Raw genomic sequence first — 23,758 nt, forward strand, 5'->3', positions numbered from 1 at the left:
TCCACTTAAGAGAGGGCAGATGCTTGGCCTACGGCAGCTGCAGCCCAAATGGTAATACTACTAGGCCCCCATAACTAGTACTTGCATAACAATACTATCTATACTGGGGACAACACCGACAAACCTTTACTGAGCACTCACTAGTGCCAGGCACTGCTCAGAGCACCTTACACATATCAATTCTGTTGGGTACCACATGTTATGAATGAACAGTCCTGTGAGATGTACTATCTTAATTTCATTTGAAAGCTGAGGATCACAGAAGTTGACTCACTCAAGGCCAAGTAAGGACTCAAACTGAGGCAGCCTGGCTCTCCCAACTGCTATGCTACCTGGCGTACTTCTGGAGAAACAGCTGACATGGGGGAGATGGTGGGGGGGCAGGGGGAACAAGAGTATCTTCTAAAAATACTGAACGTGTGGTGGTGCCATTACCGAACATGGAAAAAGACAGGAAGGAATAGGTCTGCAAAAGAAATCCTAAGCTCTGCTCCAGCTGGGAATTGAAAAGGAAACTGGACGTTCTAGTCTGGAATTCAGGAGTGAGGGTAGAGATGGACATAAGAATTTGAAGGTTAGTTTACAGATGTATTTAAAGATTTTATTTATTTATTTATTTATTTATTTATTTATTTGAGAGAGAAAGCATGCACACGCATGAGTGGGGGAGGCACAGGGAGAGGCAGAATCTCAAGCAGACTCCCCACTGAGTGCGCAGCCTGACGTGGGGCTTGATCTCACCACCCTGAGATCATGACCTGAGCTGAAACCAAGAGTCGGATGCTTAACCAACTGAGCCACCCAGGCGCACCAGTTTACAGATGTATTTAAAGTCACAAATCTGAATGAACTCACTTGGGGATAAGATGAAGACAGACAGGAAAAGGCAGCAGAGGAGAGATTCCTAAGACAACCCAGCAGTCTCATTCAGAAGTGGCCACTCAGGAGAAAATCCAGTGACTGTATAGTCAGAAGGTGGTTAAATGTCAAATCCTGCTGGGAGACTGAGCTGAGATATGACTAGATAAGAGATTTACCGCAAGATATGTAAGATATATAAGATAAGAGTACCAGATTTGGCAAGATGAAGGTTGCTAATGACCTCGGGAGGAGTCATTTCACCAATGTGGTAGGAACCATAGCCCGGATGGCGTTGGTTGAAAAGAAAACAGGAGGTACAGAAGTGCACTTTTACTCTGAAGATGAAGAAATGAGGCCATAGATGGACAAATTTATTGTTTGGTTGCTTTTAAAACATTATTAATGGATGTTCATATGACAATCATCTAAAAGAGGTAGAAACACATTAACAAGTGAAAGGATAAAAACCAGATGGTCATCTCAATAGATGCAGGAAAAAACATTTGACAAAGTACAATATCCATTCATGATAAAAATTTTCAACAAAGTAGGTTTAGAGGGAACATATGTCAACATAATAAAGGCCACATGAAAAACCCACGGCTAACATCATATTTAATGGTGAAAAACTGAGAGCTTTTCCTCTAAGATCAAGGATGTCCACTCACCACTTTTATTCAACATAGTACTAGAAATCCTAGCCACAACAATCAGACAAGAAAAAAGGCACCCAAATTAGTAAGGAAGAAGTAAAACTTTCACTATTTGCAGATGACATGATGCGATATAGAGAAAATCCTGCAGACCAACAAAAAACTACTAGAACTGATAAATGAATTTAGTAAAGGTGCAGGATACAAAATTAATATACAGAAATGTGTTGCATTTCTATACACTAATGCTGAAGTAGCAGAAAGAAAAATTAAGAGAACAATCCCATTTACAGTTGCACCAAGAACAAACAAATATCTAGGAATAAACTTAACCAAAGAGGTGAAAGACCTGTACTCTGAAAACTATGAAACACTGATGAGAGAGAAATTGAAGATGACACAAATGGAAAGATATTCTGTGCTTATGGACTAGGAGAGCCAATATTATTAAAATGTCCATACTACCCAAAACAATTTACAGATTTAATACCATCTCTATAAAAATACCAACATTTTTCACAGAAGTAGAACAAATAATACTAAAATTTGCATGGAACCACAAAAAACCCTGAGTAGCCAGAGGAGTCTTGAGAAAGAACAAAGCTGGATATTTCAAGATTTACTACAAAGGTGTAGTAATCAAAACAGTATGGCACAAAAACAGACAGATAGATGGAACAGAATAGACAGTTCAGGAAAAAACCCATGATTATATGGCCAATTAATCTTCAACAAAGGAGGCAAGAATACAGAAAGGGAAAAAGACAGTCTCTTCAACAAATAGTGCTGGGAAAGCTGGAGAGCTACATGCAAAAGAATGAAACTGGACCACTCTCTTACACCATACATAAAAATAAACTCAAAATGAGGGGAAAAAAAAAACCAACAACGCTCAAATGGATTAAAGACCTAAATGTGAGACCTGAAACTATAAAACTCCTAGAAGAAAACGTAGGCAGTCATCTCTTTCATATCATCTGTAGAAACATTTTTCTAGATGTGTTTCCTCAGGAAAGGGAAACATGGGCAAAAGTAAACTACTGGGATTTGACCTAAATAAAAAGCTTTTGCACAGCAAAAGAAACCAACAAAACAAAATGCAATCTACTGAATGAGAGAAGATATTTGCAAATGATATATCTAATAAGGGGTTAGGAACCAAAGCATACAAAGAAGTTATACAACTTAATGCCAAAAAAAAATCAAACAATCTGATTAAAAAATGGGCAGAGGACATTTTTCGAACAGACATTTTTCCAAAGACGTACAGACGAAGATGTCAATTGACACATGAAAAGATGCTCATCATCACTAGTTATCAAGGAAACGCAAATCAAAACCACACTGAGGTATCACCTCACACCTGTCAGAATGGCCAAAGGCAAAAACATAAGAAACAAGTATTGGAGAGGATGTGGAGAAAAAGGCACCCTCATTGCATTGTTGGTAAGAATGCAAATTGGCATAGCCACTGTGGAAAACAGCATGGAGGTTCCTCAAAAAATTAAAAACAGAATGACCATATGATCCAGTAATTCCACTAATTGGGAATTTACCCAAAGAGAAGGAAAACACTAATTCAAAAAGATATGCACCCCATGTTTATTGCAGCATTATATATAATAAGCAACATATGAGAGCAAGCCAAGTGTTCACTGACAGATGAATGGATAAAGCAGATGTGCTAAATTGTGTATACAATGGAATATTATTCAGCCATGAAAACAATGAGATCTTGCCATCTGCAACAACACGAAAACACCTAGAGGGTATAATGCTAAGTGAAATAAATCAGAAGGAGAAAGACAAATACCATATAATTTCTCTCATACATGGAATTCAGGAAACAAAAGAGACAAAGAAAAAGAGACAAACAAAAACTCAGATTCTTAAATACAGAGAACAAACTGGTAGCTGCCCAAGGGGAGGTGGGTAGAGAGATGGGTGAATAAACAGAGGGGATTAAGAGTGCACTTACCGAGGCACCTGGGTGGCTCAGTCAGTTAAGCGTCTGACTCTTGATTTTGGCTCAGGTCATAATCTCAGGGTCATGAGATCGAGCCCTGTGTCCAGCTCCGTGCTGGGCGTGGAGCCTGCTTAAGATTCTCTCCCTCTGCCCCTCACCACCAGCCCCCCATACTCTCTCTTAAAAAAAAATGAGTGCACTTATTGTGATGAGCACTGAGTAAAGTATAGAATTGTTGAACCATTATACTGTACACCTGAAACTAACATAACACTGTTAATTATACTTCAAAAATAAGTAAATAAAAGAGAAATTAATGATGTAGAAGAGAGGGTGCTTCCAGGGGCAAAGTACCTCTAATAGTGGGCCAGAGGAATGGAGAAGGGTCACGCAGGAGGAGGGCCATCTCTTCCTTTTTAACAGGAGGGGAGGTAAAGCGAAGAAAAGGGGTATAAGCGAAGGTTGCAGACAGATTTGATCATTTCTTTATTTAACTGCATCTATATTTCCTCAATGAAATATGATCACATAGCAATTCAGTGAGGGAGTTGTAATTCAAAAGCAAAGCCTGTCTAGAAAGATCAATGGAACAGAATATACAGCAAGAGATTTGAATACATACTATAGTTTAGTGCGTAATAAAGATGGCATTTCAAATGGAGGGGGGAAGGGGAGCATGGAGGATAATTCAATAAACAGTATGGGGACAACTGGTGAGCCATCTGGAAAAAAATAAAGTTGGATCCATTCTCCTCACACCAATATAAACTGTAAGTGGATCAAAGATTTAGATGATAAAACCACAACAGCACCGGGGCGCCTGGGTGGCTCCGTTGGTTAAGCGTCCGACTCTTGATTTCGGCTAAAGTCACAATCTCAGGGTTGTGCGGTGGGCTCCTCCCTTAACAGGGTGTCTGCTTGAGATTCTCTCTCCCTCTGCCCCTCCCCCGCTCATGCTCTCTCTCTCTCTCTCTCTCTCTCTCTCTCTCTCTCTGATAAATAAATAAATCTTAAAAAAATATATATCACAAAAGCACCTGGGCGGGGAGAACCCTGAAAGAACTGTTTGATAATCTCAGAATGGGAAAGGCATGAATTACTGCAGACCACTCATCATCAAGTAACTGACAAATTTTACTACTCAAAACAATTTTTTTTTTAAAGATTTTATTTATTTGAGAGAGAGAGAATGAGAGAGAGAGAGAGCATGAGGGGGGGAGGGTCAGAGGGAGAAGCAGACTCCTCGCTGAGCAAGGAGCCCGATGCGGGACTCGATCCTGGGACTCCAGGATCATGACCTGAGCCGAAGGCAGTCGCTTAACCAACTGAGCCACCCAGGCGCCCTCAAAACGATTTCTACATGACAAAATCTTCTACAAGCGAAGTAAAAATATAAAGATAAAACTGAGGAAAATATTTGCAATTCATTTAAAAGAGATAATTTCCCTATATAAAACGTTACTATAAATAAGATCAACAACTATAGGAAAATGGGCAAAAGATATGAATAGTCACAGGAAAGGAAATATAAATGGCTCTAACATGCTCAACTTTGCTGATAAGAGAAATACTAATAAAATTACATTGGGACACCACTGTTTTGCCCAACGGGTTGATAACAGTATGTTTGCAAAGGTCAGCAAACGATAGCCCCTTGGCCTGCTTTTTGGATGGCCCGTGAGCTAACAATGGTTTTGTTTTTGAAGGACTGTAAACAAACCAAACCAAACCAAACCAAGAATATACAACAGAGAATGTACGTGGCCCCCAAGTCTAAAATGTTTACTTCTGGCCCTTTACAGACAGTTTATCTATCCCTGGTGTAAAGAAACGGGCACATTCATTCGCTGCAGTGGGAGTGTAAGCTGGATACAGGGAATAACCCCAACCACAGAACACAAGGATGCTCTTTACCCAGTGATATGGAGGGAGCTCCAACATATTGTTAAAGTGTAAAAAACAAGATGTAGAACAATGTACCTCGTATGCTATGAACTGCATACACAGATGAGGAAGATTCTTATTTAGGAATTTACTTGTTTATTGTATCTGGAATAATACAAAATAATGGTAACACAGAGTTGCCAGTGAGGATGGAAATGAAGTCACTGGTGGATAGAAGTGGGACAACGGCTTTTCACTGCATACCATTTTTTTGCATTCTGAATTTTGTATCATGTGTATATACAACTTGTTTTAAATAAAGAATTAAAATTAGTCATAAAATTAACAATATAAGCTTGTTTATTTCTTGCATCCACTTGGCAAAAGTGCAATTAACTACCTCGTTGGAACTTTCATCCAAACTAGGAATTGGAAGGACTGAATCTACATTTTAATTAAAATATGACATCTCCATGTGTGTGCAGGGTTTTCCCCCCTCAACTTACGAGATAGGGATTCTTGAATTTCAAATGGTTTGGTTCATTTGGTTTCTCAATTATCTTCTACCTTTTACTGTTCAGTTTTTTAAAAGTGATGTCCTAGAATAATACTATAGAACCTGTTTGGTTATGGGTGGGCTTCAAGTTTTCGATCTTACTGTTTTTCTCTGCTTCATTCAGAAACTAGACACCTATAACCATGCTCAAAATAGTCGTGTAAAATACGAATTCCCTGATTTTCCCTCCCTCTCTGCCTTCCTTCTTTCCCTCCCTCCACCCACAAAGGCACTGTGAAGTCCACAGGCCGAGGCCTTGCCTCTGAGCTTTAGTGGACAGGTAGCCGCACGGTATGAGTTTCCTGTGGTTGCTGTAACAAATCACCACAAACCTATAGAGGCTTCAAATAATATACATTTATTGTCTTAACACTTCTGATTGCCAGAAATCCAAAATGAGTCTTAAGGCTCAATCAAGGTGTCAGCTGTGCATATTCCTTCTGGATGCTCCAGGGGAGAATCTGTTCCTTGCTTTTTCCAGTTTTTAGAGACTGGCTTCCCTTGGCCCTAAACAGTTTTAAATCCCTTTGCAAAAAGAATTAAATTCCGTAGCTGCATCACTGCAATCTCTGCTTCTGTGGTCACTCTACCGTAGTCAACCCCCCTTCTATCTCCCTCTTAAAAAGGACACTTATGATTACATTTAAGGCCCACCCAGATTGTCCAGAATAAGTATCCCATCTTAAGATCCTTAACTTAATCACACCTGTAAGGTCCCTTTTGCCACAGAAAGTAACATTCACAGATTCCAGGGATTAGGTCATGGATATCGTGGGCCATTACTCAGCCTAGCACGTACAGAAACGGCAAGGTGCTTCAGACTACAAATCTTCAATCCAAATTCTAAATTCTCTATTTTAAACTTTAAGAAACTTTCTAACAAACGATCCATGTAGTTCTCCAATACTGAATGAGGAATACTCTTATCAAGTAAGATATCAAACAGTCCCTGCCCACCAAAACCAAAAATCCCAACAATCTTCATATTTCCAGAGTTCATTATTGTCTTTAGACTTTCCTAATAAAGGCACTTACTATTAGGCTTTAGTCTAACAAAAATATTAGCTGTAAAAGTTCTTAACAAGAGATTCCTCATACTAAAGAAATTAAATGAAGCATTCACCTTCCCTCCAATTTCAATAGTGCATTAAAGGTTTATGATCACTCAACTTCAGTTCCTATCAAACCGTTACTAATCACAAGTAGGTAGAGGCCAAATTAGTGACTTTTTCTCAAAATGTAAGGTATTTCATGCAAACTCACCCATGACACTCACTATCTGCATTAAGAATATCTGCTCAGTAAAAAACCCCAGGAATTTAGTATAAAATTAACAATTTTAGAAGAGTTAGAGTATACTTGACCAAGGAAATAAGACACACTATTCTTTCTTGAAAGGGATTTAAGACTATTAAGGTTTATTACCAGGCACAAATAATATCACTGGTATAATTTTCCAGCCATTTAAAGAACAGGTATTATCAATACTATTTACTGTTCCAGAAAAAGCTTCCAAATCCTCCTCAGAGAACTAGCTTAACATCGATGAAATCCTAACAAAGAGAGACTAGAGGAAATGTAGATTAACTAACCTATCATGTGAATACAGTGTAAAAACTCCAAATAAAAAAATGTTACCATATAGAATCCAGCACATTAGAAGAATAAACCAAAGTGACCAAGTGGGATTCAACCAGATATTGCAAGAACAGCTTTATATTTTAGGAAGTCAATATAATTCCTCATATTAATAGATGAAAATAATATTAGTATCTTCATAAGATCTAGAATATTTGATAAAACTCAAAAGTCCACTACTAATAAAAACCCTTAACAAAATAGATATTTATTGGTACTCACACAATACAGAAACTGGCGACCTTAAAACCAAAACCCTAAAAATCTCATCATGCTTCATGATAAAATAAAAGCATTTCCACTAATGTTTTTGTCAGGAGTAAGGTAAGAATGCCCACTATCATCACTCCTTTTAGCATTGTTCTGGAAGTAGCATCTGATGACATCAGAAAGAGAAATAAGGAGCAAATGATCATTATTAACTGAACATGATTTCATACTTAGGCCAAAGGAATCAATGGAAAAATTGCTATTATAAGAGATTTCAAAGAGTAAATGGTTCTGTTAACAAATATGTTATATAAAAAATAAATTTCTTTTCAAATAACCAGTTAGAACGTATAATGGAAGAAGGGGCAAAGCAATTAAATGGGGGAAATGACAATCTTCAACAAATGGTCCTGGAACAACTGTATAAACCTTGGGAGAAAAGAACCTCTATGCATTTCTCACACTATATCAAAAAATTAATTTGATATGTATGATAGACTCAAATGTAAAGCGAACATACGAAGTTTTCAGAAAACAGGAAAATATCTTTGAGACCCTGAGAGAGAAGAAGATTTCTTCTTAGAGAGGACACAAAATATATGAAGTACAAAAGAAAAAACTGAAAAACTGGACTATCAAAACTAAAATCCTCTGCTCATCAGAAGAGATTGTTAAGAAAATTAAATGGTAAGCCACAGGCTGGGAGAAAATACTCGCAACTTATTATGTCTGTCAAAGGACTTGCATCCTGAATATATAAATAACTCCAACAAAGTAATGAAAAAATTATAAGCAACCCAATAAAAACTGGGCATAATACTTGACCTTCATAAACACTTCATAAAAGATATTTTTTTGGCCAAAAAGTTCATTAAAAACAGCTCAACATTAGAGGAAAATTCAAATTAAAGTCACAAGGATATCCTACTTCATGCCCACTAGAATAGCTAAAATTAAAAAGTCAACATTGGATGTAGGCAAGGATGATGAACTATCAGAACTCTTATGCCTTGCTGATGGGAGTATAAAAATGGTACAATTATTCTGAAAAATGGTGATTTCTCAAAAAGCTAAACATATACATACCCTATACCCAAAGTTCTACTCCTATGCTTTACCCAAGTGATGTATGTCCACAAAAAGACTTGTACAAGAATGTTCATAGTTTTGGGGCGCCTGGGTGGCTCAGCCTTTAAGCATCTGCCTTCGGCTCAGGTCATGATCCCAGGGTCCTGGGATCGAGCCCCACATTGGGCTCCCTGCTCCGTGGGAAGCCTGCTTCTTCCTCTCCCACTCCTCCTGCTTGTGTTCCCTCTCTCGCTGTGTCTCTCTCTGTCAAATAAATAAATAAAATCTAAAAAAAAAAAAAAAAAGAATGTTCACAGTTTTATTCACAGTAGCCAAAAACTGGAAACAACCAAATGTCTAACAATTAAAAAAAAAAAAAATATATATATATATAATGGAAAAAAAGACTGAATTTACAACAGCACTCACAAAGGGTACATAAGACTGACACAAACTGTCTAAGATACACATGAAGACAATTTAATAATGTACTAACTTTATAAAGAGTGATTCAAATAAATGAAGATAGATCCTGTTGTGGGGAAAGAAGATCATATATTGGTAAAGGCACAAAATCCTGTTAATAAAAAAAGACTATTATTTTTTAATATATAAGAATTTATTTACAATAAAAAAAACACCACTGACTCAAAAGACAAGGGACCTGATTTAGGAGTCATCGGATCTATCTCCTAGAATTTTCTTTACCCTTAAATTTGTGAAGATAGTTTCTGATGTTGAAAACTGGCTTTAACTTTTTCTTTAAAGGCAGTTTGGTTTACATACAATAAAATCACCCTTTTAATGAATTTTGATAAATGTATAGAGTCATGTAACCACCACCACAATCAAGATATATAACATTTCCATCCCCCCCAAAAGGTTCCTCTTATCCCTTTGCAGTCAATCTTGCCCCATGACCCCATCCCCTGGCAGCCGCTGATCCAACTTCAGTCCCTACGACCTTTTCCAGAACGTTATATAAATGGACCATATTGTATGTAACCTTTTGTACCTGGTTTCTTTTACTTAGCTATGGCTTTTGAGATACATCTATATTGTTACATGTACCAGGAGTGCATATTATCTTTTTTTAATGTTGGATGGTATTCAGCTGCCTGCAAATAGCACAATTTATTTATCTATTCACATTTATTTGGGTTGTTTCCATTTAAAAGATGTTAAGGATGAAGAAGCTATAAACATTCACATAGAAGTCTTTGTGTGTGTGTGTGTGTGTGTGTATAAATATATATATATTTTTCCTACTTCTCTTGGGTAAGTACCTAGGAATGGGATTGCTAAACTGCATGGTAAATTTGTGTTTAAATATATTTTCCAAGTGGCTGTACCCTTCTGCATTTCCACTAACATGTACGCGACTTGTAGCTGCTTTCTCTCTGGTACTGTCAGTCTAGTAGAGTACGAGTAGTAGTATTTCACTGTGGTTGTAATTTGCATTTTCCTAATAGCAAATCATGTCAAGCATATTTTCATGTGGTTGTCTGCCATCTATGTCTTTGGTGTTCAAATCTTTTGCCCGTTTATAAAAATTGGGTTTTTGTTTTTTTCAGTTCTTTACATTTTCTGGAACAAAATCCTTTACCAGAAAATATTTTCCCCCAGTCTGTGGCTTATCTTTTCATTTTCTTTTTTTTTTTTTTTAAGATTTTATTTATAAGACAGAGAGAGACACAGTGAGAGAGGGAACACAAGCAGGGGGAGGGTCAGAGGGAGAAGCAGGCTTCCCGCCGAGCAGGGAGCCCGATGCGGGGCTCAATCCCAGGACCCTGAGATCATGACCTGAGCTGAAGGCAGTCGCTTAACCAACTGAGCTACCGAGGTGCCCCTCTTTTCATTTTCTTTACACGTTTTTTGAAGAGGAGCAGCTTTTAATTTTGACAGAGTCCCATTCATCATTTTTTTGTTTCATACTTTTAGAATTCCAATATATCTTTGACAAATATTAAGTGACAAAGAAACTACTGTTTTGAATATTTATAAACAAAACCTTATTAATCAGTCATTATTTAAAAGAGAAGGTGGAAGGAAGTCCAGGTGAAATATAACATTAGTAGTAATTGTCACCCTAAAGTCTCAGGAGGTCTTCCTCCACTTTAAAGGATACAATCAAGCTCTATATGAGCAACATTCAAAGTCGGAAAGTTTTATTTTTGAGGCACTGTTTTATTTTTAAAATATAACAACATAATATTTTCCAATTATTCAAGCTGCACTGAATAAGGAGAATACAAAATTATCATAAAGACTGAACTAAGGAAAGTAATACTGTTTTAAAGATACAGTAGCTGGAAACCACTTAAAGATGGCCTAACATTTTGCCTTGTCTGAATAATAAAATTTATTTATATGATTTGCCAAACATGTCAGATATCAAAGCACAGACTTAAAATCACAAAGGCTCAAATTACTTTATCTCCTTGGGTCCCGGCTTGTTTGGAAAGCCAAGGTTAACATGAATAAAACAGCATATGGAAGATGTCTAATAGGGTAAGTATGCGTAACATAAAAATTCATCTTTTTAAGCATCTTTTTAGAAGATCCTACCTTTCTATGCAGCATACATTCTGCCACCAGTCAGGGCAAAATTACTAACAGCAGCACAAAGGTAAAGCCCTTGCCACAGTTAAAACTAACAAAAATTCTCTAGAACAAATGAGGTGAGGGACTTAAAAGACAAAGCACTAGCCAACCAGGTAAACGAGTGAGAGATGAAGCCAGAAGAAGTAAAAAGGGCCAGAAATAGAACCTGATGTACTTAAAAGACAAAGCACTAGCCAACCAGGTAAACGAGTGAGAGATGAAGCCAGAAGAAGTAAAAAGGGCCAGAAATAGAACCTGATGTACCAGGAATTTAGATTTTTGTCCTCAGAGCAGTGGAGACCCACCGGGAGTTCTGAAGACTGAGACTATGACTCAGAGGCAGGCAGAACGGCTGGAAGGCTAGAGGGCCACGTGGACTTGAGTGTGGACCAGGGAGAAGGTGAGGATGGATTCAAGAGATACTCAACCAATTTGGGGACAGGTTAGATGTGAGAGGTAAAGGGGAAAGTTCAAGCCAAATCACCCAACTCTCTGGCTAGAATGGACATGATGGGTAAGGAAAAGAGGAGGAATAAGCAGCCTTTTGTTGGGGGGGGAAGGGTAGGTAGTGAGAAGGGTTCATGCAGGGAAATAATGGAAATCAATACTGATCTTTTAATAGAGCAAAATAATTTAAAACAAGAATCTAAGCATAGCCTAAGTGTTTTTTTTCACCCAGGCCTCAGTGGTTTTGTTACCATATTATGACTTGATTTTTTTTTTTTTTAAGATTTTATTTGAGAGAGAGAGAGTGAGAGAGATGGAGAGCGCATGAGTAGGGGGGAGGGGCAGGGAGAAAGAGAAGCAGACTCCCTGCCCAGCAAGGAGCCCGATGTGGGGCTCGATCCCAGGATCCTGAGATCATGACCTGAGCTGAAGGCAGATGCTTAACCGACTGAGCCACCCAGGCATCCTTTTATGACTTGATTTCAATAATGTTGAGAAATAAGTAACAGGGCAGAACCCGAAAGGTAAAAAACTGATAAACTACTATTTACAGCTATTTTAACACTTGTCTTTGAACCCCTAAACATGCTTTTAAAATAAGATTATGTAGTTTACGAAAACAGTAAATAATTAATAATTATAAACAATATACACTTTGCTTCTGTACTGCTATGGTAACTCTGGAAGGATACATAACAGATAGTAATCATTCGAATTTTGAACCATGCGAATGTTACTTATAATTAAATACATTAAGTGTTATTTACTGAATTTACCAGCTCCAAAACTGGATAAAGAAATAATACTCAGAGCCTGGACGCTTAACAGATCTAATATAAAAGTATAATTTGGGTAACTTATATCTGCTTTAGGTTCTACTGTGTATGAGCTATAAATTAGGTATAGATATATACGGTTACAGTTTCTCTTATTGATAGATTTATGAACTTCATATTGTCTATGAAAGCCTTGCTATTTTAAAAAATGTAACCAGAAAAAAGAATTGAATTAATCATGTCTGAATGATCCAGCTTAAAAATCATTCAAGTAAATAAGACTTATATCAAACCTAGACATTAGAGGGACGCCTGGGTGGTACGGTCAGTTAGGCGACCGACTCTTGGTTTTGGCTCAGGTTGTGATCTTGGGGTTGTGGGACTGGGCCAGTGTTGGGTTCCGCGCTCAGCATGGAGTCTGCTTGAGTTTCTCTCTCCCCACTCTGCCCTCTCCCTGCGCTCTCTCTAAAATAAAATAAGTCAATCTTAAAAAAAAACCACCCTAGATATTAGAAGAAAAAACCCTAGATATTAGAAGAAATATTGACAAAAACTTTCACAGTAAATAGTCATGAAATATTTTTAAGGAATCTAAGTTCACATGAAGACATGTTAAATTCTGCTTTTTAACGCATGTTTCACTAGTAAGCTAGCTCTCTCTGTGTAAAGTGGCTTCTCTGATCTTTTGGCTTATTTTTGGATTTCCTTCCTGTTTCTTTTTCCTATGCCCATCTTCTGAGTCAATATATAATTACTGAGAGTCAGGTACCATGCTAGGCATCAGGGGGCAGTAGCGGATGGGCACAGAGATAAGCAAGTCAGGATCCCTGACTTCAAGGATCTCACAATCAAGTACTGAGACATGGTGGGAAGAGGTTAAGTTGTAACACACAAGTTTGCTTTCTGCATCCCTTTCCACTCAAGTCATACTTGTTTTTCAGTGTTGTTTTGTTGACTTCATGGCTGTAATTCTTATGGCTACTTAATATGTCATTCTGTAGATGTATAGCAGTTTACTTACCAAGTCCTGTAATAGAAGACGTTATAGCCGGTTAGAATTCTTCAGTGTAACAATGAATGACCATCTATTTCTACACTTAAAATGCTTTTCATGAGGTAGACTCTAAGAAACAGAAATGAATGAATGGATTGTTTAAAGGTTTATTAGGCATATTGTCCAATTCCTTTTCAAAAGGACTGTAAAATTGTTCACAATATTCCTATTAGCGATTAGTATTCTTTAAAAAAACCTGCTATTTATATATTAGGAAAAAGATGTTATTTCTCTTCCATCTTTGATTACATGAAGAGTGTGAATATTTTTTCCATGTAGTTATTTTGTGAATTGTTAATTCATATCCTGTACTAATCTGGCAATAGTATCGTATTACATTTTATATAATTTCATGTCCCCATTGGCTAGGCTTTCTTTCCTCTAGCTTCCCCAGGCTACCATAGCAGGTTTCCTCTGGTGGTGGGTAGATCTACTTCCCATTACAGATCTGGAGACTCCATGTTCACTGGCATTTTAACAGACAACGCTTCACTTCAAGGTTCTTGGGCAAGCAACAGGATGACAGGTTGGATTCTTCTCCAAATATCCAAACAAGGAGAGTTTACCTTGGGTCACTAACACTTTCACTGGAAATCCTAGTCCTCCTCAGGCTGAGAGTTTAAAAAGAAACTTTTTTTGAAAGCAGATTTCCAAAATTAGCATGGGAACCAATGTTGTTGCAACATTTGTAGGGGCTGGGCGTGTGGGCAGAACACCCAGTTAGCTCTTAATGCATACATGCATAATATCATGTCCTACCATCTCTTCTCCTCTGTTCCTACTGACTCAGCTGAAAGTCTCTTCAGCAATCTATGGGGAAGGAGAGATTCCACTTGCAGCTTTTCCTCATGGGTATGCTGGACTGGGGCTTCCTCCACCCCGGTTCATCCATCAATGCCATCTGTCTTCTGCCTTCTAAAACCTGGGAAGGGGGCGCCTGGGTGGCTCAGTCATTAAGCGTCTGCCTTCGGCTCAGGTCATGCTCCCAGGGTCCTGAGATCGAGCCCCGCATCGGGCTCCCTGCTCGGCAGGAAGCCTGCTTCTCCCTCTCCCACTCCCCCTGCTTGTGTTCCCTCTCTTGCTACGTTTCTCTGTCAAATAAATAAATAAAATCTTTAAAACCTGGGAAACCTTTGCTTTGCTGATGGTCATCCATCTGTTCCCATTCTCAGTGCTGTCATGAATTTACAAATTTCTGTCTGTAAACTTTATTTTCCTCTGTCATCTCACTGGGAGTCAGGGACACAGAAGAGTCAGTCTATTGGCTTTCACTACAAACTTGAGTTAAAATTCTTTGTTGGCTTACTTGAAATCCCCAAATACTTCAAATTCAGAAACTATGAAAATCTCAAAGACATCTAATTAAAATCAGCCTCAGTTTTATCTTTTAAGATTATTTATTTATTTGTTTGGAAGAGAGCAAGCAAGAGAGCACGAGTGGGGCTGGGGCGGGGGGCGGGTGCAGAATGAGAGGGACAAGCAGACTCCTCGCTGAGCAGGGACCGTGATACGGGGACTCGATCCCAAAACTCTGGGGTCATGACCTGAGCCAAAGGCAGATGCTTAACTGACTGAGCCACCCAGGGGCCCCAAATTAGCCTCAGTTTTAAAGAATACAATTATCCACTACCAATTTTAAGAATAAATAGGTTTCCTGAAATGAGTGACCAAGTAATCATAAATAAAGAAAAAAGTTAAGATTAAGCAATATCTGGCACAGAAAAGGAGGAGGAGTGAGGCACAAGTGGGAGAAAAGAGAAAAGAGAGCCAGTAGTCTTCACTGCTGCTATAGAGAAGAATTGAAGTGATTTTTTTAAAAAATGTGTTCTTTATAGCACCGAGACAGGTTAGCTAAAACTAAGAATTTACCAAGGGCCATACTGATCAGTCGTGCTCTGCAAATTAAGTACTGAAACTATTTTTATAAACCAAGAATTTATTTTTTTTTAAGATTTTATTTATTTGAGAGCATGCACAAACAGGGGGAGGGGCAGAGGGAGAGGGAGAAGCAGACTCCAGGCTGAGCAAGGAGCCCGACACGGGGCTGGATCCTCCAAGTCCCAGGATCATGACCTGAGCTGAAGCGGGATGCTTAACCGCCTGAGCCACTCAGGTGCCCCATAAACTAGGGATTTCAAGCTAAAGATGCACTCTACAGCAATAAAGAGAAGTTCCCTTTGTACCAATTAACCTCTACTACAGCTCTTTTAACAGGATGAGAACCTAGGCTAGTTACCGATCTCTGTGCCTAAGGCAAAGAACAGCAATGCTAAGGGAGAAGACAGGAACATTAAAATGCCTGAAAGTATTAAAAAGAACCTTTTCACTTTCTTAAATAAGACAGAAAACGACATCTTTTATTTTCCTCACGCAGTGGCAGCACGCTTGCTGGTTTTCATGCAACACGATTTCTGTAAGGAGGTCTGTGGCCAATCAGCTTGCTCAGTCACGGGAGCACAAACACGAGGCTGCCTGCTAATGCTAGAGCCGGGTCTTCCCGCAACGCCTCCCGTAGGTGCTATTCTCAGGCTGGATCTACAGAGGTGCCCCCAACACCATCATGTGCGGCAGTGAAAGCTCCTGGAACATCGCAATGGTATGATCGAGGGGTTTTTTGCTTTTTGTGTTTTTTGGGGGGCTAGGTCTTTCTTGTACATGTAAACTCTTTTGGAAGAGCTGGAGTTAAAGGATGAGCAAGAGTTTGGTTTTGAGCCACAAAGTTTCCCCCGCACAGATGCCCCTGCCCTATTCCACGACATGTTCTTTTCTGAGAAACACATTCAGTGGTTGAGTGTTAAGTCCTGTGGTTGAAAGAAGTGACCGGCTCGCCACCATCCACCATCCTTCTTCCTCCATGTGACTCTCCCAACAGCGGAGGCCAGAGAAGGGAAGGTTGTCTCTGTTCCCGGTCACCAGGGAAATGACTTGGCGACCTAGTCAAAGGCAGGGCAAGGTAGCCCCCTGCCACAGAGATGCGGCTGTCCTTTGTCATACAGACAGAGAACTCCTTGGCCTCTCTGCCTGTGAAACGGAACATGCCAATCCGGTCAGTGATGTGGTGCTAGTGTGGAAGGAGCCACCCTTCTTGAGGCCGGAGACCAGTAGAGTCCGCACACTCACTTCCTGCCTCCGTTGTTTTCCCAGATCGGGGCTGGTCAGGATGGGGCTGGTCAAGATGGTCGAGGCAATCTGGGCCCCACTGATCAGGGAGGGTTGGAATACATGGGATGGATCAAGATCTTTAACCGTGACTCCAAGCTTCTGGCTGCCTCAGCATCTTGGCCGACCACAGTGACGGCTCCCACGTGCTCCCAATATAGGCCCCTGTTCTTGGCAACAGGATTGGCCGAGACCAATATGAATGCCCTGTTCAATGAAGTGGCGTACAGCCCGGGTGTCCTTGTTGCCATCACCGCAGGCAAAGCCTTGGGAGGCCACGTCAAAGAATGCCAAGAAATGCTGTTCTTCTTCACCACTGTTGCGATTTCCTTCCGCTGCTCAGGGCGAGGGTCCACTCCAGCGGGACTGTGGGCACAGGCATGCAGGAGAAGAACACTTTGCTGTGGCATTTTCAAAGTGTCCTCCAGAGTGCCTGTGAAGTCAAAGCCACACATCTTGGGGTTATTGTATCAATTAACCTTTGGCTGCATGCCTGCATCCCTGATTTCCCAAGATGGCTCCCCAGAAAGACATTTGGCTGAACTTAAAAAATCTTTGCAGAAAACTGGCTCCATTCCTCAAGGCCCCAGTTCCAGAAATGGTCTTCAGGGTGACATACCTGCTACTTTTCAGCACTTGGTTGTTCTTACCCGGGGCTAGTTCTGCAGCTGCATTACAAAATTCAGCAAGTCTCAGGACGGGCAGGTATTCTTTGTCCAAATTTTTTGCAGCAGTCTGGGCCTCTGCCTTCCGGATGCTGGGGAGCACATAAGGCTTTCCATTACCTCCCGGTAGGCACCAACTCCCAGATTCATCTTTTTGCTGTTGGTGTCTCTCTGGAAGGCTTCTGGGACTCCCTGGATAGGATGTTGGGGGGCCCATTTCCACATGGGTCCACCAGGAGCTGGCTCTGGCAGAGGCCGCAGAGCAAGGCCTGGGTGGAAGGTGGCACTGAACCGGGACAGCGTGCCTGGCCCGGGGGTGCAGTAGGGCCATGGTGGGCAGAGAGAAGGCAGTGGGGAGCTGCAGGGCGGAGCGGAGGGCCAGCAGCCAATTCTTTTTAAATAATAACAGGGACTCATTCAAAACACAGAAAGAAAGAAAATAGAAACTGGTAACCTCTGAAATTCTGACTTGCTATTATGCATGGCACCAGGCATCCACATAGTTGCATTACGCTTTTGGTATGGACTCTATGATGCCTACTGTATAAGTATGGCACAGCAAAAAGACAGGAAATACCACTTCTTTTAATTAAAAACTCTAACAATGAATATAAGAAATAGACGATCTGAACTTATGTTTAATAACAACTTGAGTATTTATCAACTAAATTCTCCATTGCAAATGTCTTTACCACAGGCTCATTTCCGAAGGCTATCCTGAATGCTGTGGAGTAGTACTCTTAATGTTATCATTAGTGTTGATCAACCGCCTACATAAACGTATGCAAGTGTGCGTATGCATACACGTGCATACACACACATGCATGGGATGTGTACTCCTTCAATTTTTCATTATTATAAAAAGTAACATGTACTCATCATACAAAACTTTGAGAGTAAAGAGACAAGGGGAAAAGTCACCTGTGTGGTCCTATTACCCAATGTTAATATTTTTGAATTTTTATCTTCTTCTAGGACTATCTTATCTTTTAAAAAAGATTTTATTTATTTGAGAGACAGAGAGAGTGAGCACAGGAGAGGGGGAGGAGCAGAGGGAGAAGCAGACTCCCCACCGAGGAGGGAGACCCAGGCAGGGCTCAATCCTTGGACTCTGGGATCATGACCTGAGCCCAAGGCAGACGCTTAATCGCTTAACCGACTGAGCCACCCAGGCGCCCCACCAGGACTACCTTATACAGAGCATTCAAACCAATCATATGGTTCAAGAAGCTGGGAGAAAAATCCCAAGGAAAGCAGGAAAAATAAAAAAAGGGAAATTGAGAAAAAATACCTGGAGATAAGATAATAACATTGGAGGGAAATAAATATTTTCACTTATTGAGTATTTAAGTTGGACACTTTTTCAACTACTTGAGTATCTTGAGAAACTCTTAAAGGACATTAAAACTATAACCCACATTTTACAGCTCAGCCACAGAGAGCTTTTAGAAGGTGCCCAAAGTCACACTGTTGGAGTGAAGCCAGGATTTTTAAAAATCCAAATCCTAAGTGTTTACCATCTAAACTTTACTACCATTATGGAAGAAACTGATAAGAATGACCTTTCTACAGGGTTTGGGCCCCAGACAGTTTTTGTTTGTTTTTTAAAGATTTTATTTATTCATTTGAGAGAGAGAGAGTGTGAGTGGGGAGTGGTAGAGGGAGAAAGAATCTGAAGCAGACTCTGCACTGAGCACAGAGCTGGAAGCTCAACTGACTGAGCGCCCAGAGCCTCAACCCAGGTGCCCCGGGCCCCAGACAGTTTTAAAGGCAATTTCTCTTAAACATAAAAAGAGAATTCTCAAGGGCTGCACAGAAAAACTACCCAAATCATTTCATTTGGGTAATAAAAGCCAGTGGTACCAAAATAGCAGTAATCATACCAAAAAAAGGGCCACATTATAATTTCATTAAAGAACATTTCGTAAAATACAAATACCTGATTTTTACCTCTTAGTAATGAATAATCCATTACAGTTAAATGTGTTTTATCCCAGAAATACTAACAGCTTAATAATAAGAATGCTAGAATATGATCTAATCACATGAATAAGCCAAATGAGAAAACCCATATAATCAACAGAAGAGAAAAGAAAAAGGCATTAGGTAAAATTCAATATTCCTTCCTGATAAAACATTTTTGAGGTAACTAGCAAAGGCTGCATGTTGTTTAGTGTATACATACACTTTAATGAAATGCTTTACAAATCTGAGAGTCATTTTTCTTCAGGAGCCACACTAACCTTAAATTTGTCTGTATTTTAAGAGAGTATGCATGCCACTAAAGCAAGCCCACTTCATGATGAAGGAATGCAAATCGGAGAGAACTTGGTGGTGGGAGGTAGAAAAAAGCTCAGAATCCTCTTTTCTGTGTTTTACTATTTTTGTCTATAGCTGCCAATGAACTAACAGAAAAATTTTGCCCGTAACTTTGGGCTTATCTAGAACCCACTTACCCAGAGATTTCACAACACTGGTTAACAACAAGAGAACAGGACACAAATTACCATCAGTGAAGGGAGAAGCTGCTGTTCAAAGAAACTCCCTCCATTTTCTCTTGGCTACATTAAAATTACATGGGTAAGCTGCCATTGTGAGTCACGTGAGTCAAGGTAAGTTAAACTGAACTGTGGCCCACTTACTACTGTTTATTCTCTTTTGTGTGAAAAGGCAAGAGTATATTGGAAAAGTGCAAAATCCTAAGTTTAAGTTGTATGAAAGATAATGTGAAGTGACCTTTCACAACCGGGGGAAAGAAAGACTTGGGAAATTCCTTGAAAATCATGAAAACATCCTATAGCACCTAGATTTGCCTTCCCAAGATTGAGTACTGATAAATCTTAATTTGAGATTTGATCGTATCTGAAAGTTAAAAATAACGGTAATTTGTGGAGTCATAAAAATAAAGTTTCAGTTCATGACCAGATTAATGGATTACATGAAAAACATACAGGTATGTATAAAAGAACTTGCACATTAAAAGAAAAACAACCCGAAGGGAAGATTCTCTGACAGGTATTTTAGCAGGAATATGAATCAGGATCATTGGGGGAACTTTTTAAAAATGCATTTACCCATGGGGTGGCCTAGGTGGTTCAGTCAGTTAAGCATCTGCTCACATCATGATCCCGGGGTCCTGGGCTTGAGTCCCGCATCGAGCTCCCTGCTCCATGGGGAGCCTGCTGCTCCCTCTGCCTCTGTCTCTCATGAATAAATAAAATCTTTGGGAAAAAATGCATTTACCCAGGGGGCACCTGGGTAGCTCAGTCAGTTGGGCGCCAGACTCTTGATTTTGGCTCAGGTCAAGATCTCAGGGTTGTGAGATCGAGCCCAGCACTGGGTTCCACACTGGGTGTGGAGCCTGCTTGGGATCCTCTCTCTCCCTCTGTGCACTGCCCCCACCACTCTCTTAAAAAAAAAAAAAAAAAAGTACTTATCCAGGATCCATGCATGAAGATCCTGATTCAATGGGATAGGATGGGGGCAGTGTATATTTACATATTGCAAAAGGCTGACTAGATAATTCTAATTTGCATCCTGGTTAAAAACCATCACTCTGTATATCTATAAAGTTGAACTATATAAAACTGCCAACATTAGATTTCTTCTTTTACTTACAAAACAGCAATTTCATCTGATTCATTTAATAGAAAGTGGCCAAGACTAAAAACAGCTAACATTTACTGAATATACTACTTTGTACCAGACACTAAGTTCTGTACACCTGTCGCTGCAAGTTTCCTAACACTAACCAAGAAATGGGCAAAAATATACCTGGACTTTGTATGGGGAAATGAGGGGGAAAGAAAGGCAGTTGAGAAGAGGAGGAGCAGAGTCAGCAATGATACCACAGGGCAAATCATCATTATGTCTGGAATAAAGACCACTGGGGTTCTAGATGGATTGATGGAGGCAGGAACAGAGACTGGATGACATTAATTTCAAACGAGTCCCACATACAGCAACTGTCTATGTGGTCAAGGAGGGACAAGCCTCCTCGGTCATTTCCAACACATCTAACAGCCAGAATACAGAGCAGTATGCATGTCCTATTACTGTAAGTGGGGTCGGGGGGTGGGCCGGTGAGCGAGAGTGGGTGGAAGGGGCTGATGAGGGATAGTCATGGCTCATCAGGAATGGTCGGGAATCATAGGCTGGGTAGCAGGCCCATGCACAAGGAAGCTTCCCATCTCTTCAAACGGCATCACCAAAAGTCAACCATATATTAAAATGAAAACACTAAACATGTGCACCTAAATTCAAACTGGGGGTAGAAGCAAAGTTGTAGCATCTCATTATCATGTAAGGCTCATAGGCTTCAGTATAGAGGACAATCTGATAATCAAAGAGCTAACATTTGGAAGGTCCAGGCCCATAGAAAGTGAGATTTACCTAGGGACCTCATTTAATACAATATCCCCTTCGGTATACTAGCCTGTTTCTTCCAATTTTACAAGTGATAGGATTTAAAAAGTTATTTCCATTTTTACCTAGAAGTTTTACTGTAAGATGTTAAGTCAAGTAAATACAATGTAACTGAAGAACTGAGAAGGAAGTCTTAAAATAAGCAATTCTCTCATCCTTCATAAGAAGAAATAAGGGCTAGAGAAGAGTTAAGTCACTTGCAAGAAATTCCACAGAAAGCTGTGGTAGAGTTAAAACTGGAACTGACCCAGGATGGTATGGTCCAGCAGAATCCACGTATCTGTGTCCATGTAGTTAGAGTAGACGGGAAATCACTGCGTACTCACACATGACTTTTGAAGCCAGTACCCCTTATTCTCATTCTTTTGCTCTATCCCAAAACCCAGGGTTCAGTTCGAGGGACGGGCTGAGCATGTTTATTTTAGCAGTAACTGGTACCCACTTACGGGCTTCCACAGTCACCAATCCATCCTACCGGAGGACTGAGTTCAACTCACCTCCTGAAGGACTGGTCTCATATGATCTAGTAGTTTCATGTTATGCCAGGTGTTGAAAAACATGGTCTCGGTTAGGCGGTGACAGGTGCTGCATGAAGACAAAGAAACCTCTAACAACGAAGTCACTTTAACAACAGAGCATTCCAGTTGCCAGAAGCCTGGCCACTGCTCTTAAATCACCTTTTTCCTTTCTGGGTTCTTGCTGTCTCTTGCTGTCATCGAGAATCAGTAGGGCCTTACCAAGAATCATAACTAATCCCAAATTAGTGAACCTTGACTCTACAGGTTTGAAAGGAAGAAAAATAAGATATTAAAACCATTTACATGCCATTTTATAAGATTTCATACTGAAAAACAGCAAGGATGAATAAATGAAGCCTGTATTTAATTCCAGTAGACTAAATTCTTAAGTCTAAATATAGCTGTCATTCTCACAAATCCAAGAAGCAGAAGCAAGAAAATTGAGGTAGCTCTGAACTTTGAATTGCTACTTATATTTCACTTGACAGGATGCAACTATAATGTACAAAGCCTGGGAATGAATTAAAGTATCAGAAGAAGAGTATTGACCCTGCCACCCCCAAAAAACTACATTTTAACTAAAATACCAAAGAGACTGATACAAAGCCCCTCTTTGTTAATATTGCCTGCCTCTTTATGTAACTACAACCTATCACATTAAAAGGGAAATTAGTCTGACATGGCTCAGCTAAAATTCTTCAAAGACTCCGTAGTGCTCTTAGGTTAAAATCTAAATTCTGTAATATTGTCTCCCTATGTTATCTGTCCCCGATCATTTCCTTTTTTACACTTTTCCCCTTAAACCCTATATATCTTGATCCTAATCATTTTTCAGTTTCTACTAGTGAAATAAGTGTGGACATTTGGGGGAGTCTGAGTTAAATGGATAACAAAGTGGGTTGTACGTAGTTGAACAATGGTACCAAGGAAAGATAACAGACCCTGTAGGAACTGACATGACATAAGGACTTGAATAAAGAAACAGAAGGTATACCTGAAATGAGTTTACAATGATCACATTTTCTGAATGCTTTGTTGAGATCTACACACCATTTTTTTTTTTTAAAGATTTTTATTTATTTGACAGAGAGAGACACAGCGAGAGAGGGAACACAAGCAGGGGGAGTGGGAGAGGGAGAAGCAGGCTTCCCGTGGGGCAGGGAGCCCGATGCGGGGGCTCGATCCCAGGACCCTGGGATCATGACCTGAGCCAAAGGCAGATGCTTAACGACTGAGCCACCCAGGCGCTCCTGTTTCTTTTTTTTTTTTTTTAA

General features: G+C 39.9%; 1 protein-coding gene and 1 pseudogene across 2 annotated transcripts in view; both read right to left on the reverse strand.

The window, feature by feature from the left end:
• Nucleotides 1-23,758, reverse strand: part of RALA (RAS like proto-oncogene A) — a 76,375-nt gene that overhangs the window by 19,408 nt on the left and 33,209 nt on the right. The window lies entirely within an intron of this gene.
• On the reverse strand, nt 16,512-22,526 carry LOC110592640 (annotated as a pseudogene).

This window comes from Neomonachus schauinslandi, chromosome 12, assembly GCF_002201575.2.
Source record: "Neomonachus schauinslandi chromosome 12, ASM220157v2, whole genome shotgun sequence".
Classification (NCBI taxonomy): Eukaryota; Metazoa; Chordata; class Mammalia; order Carnivora; family Phocidae; genus Neomonachus; species Neomonachus schauinslandi.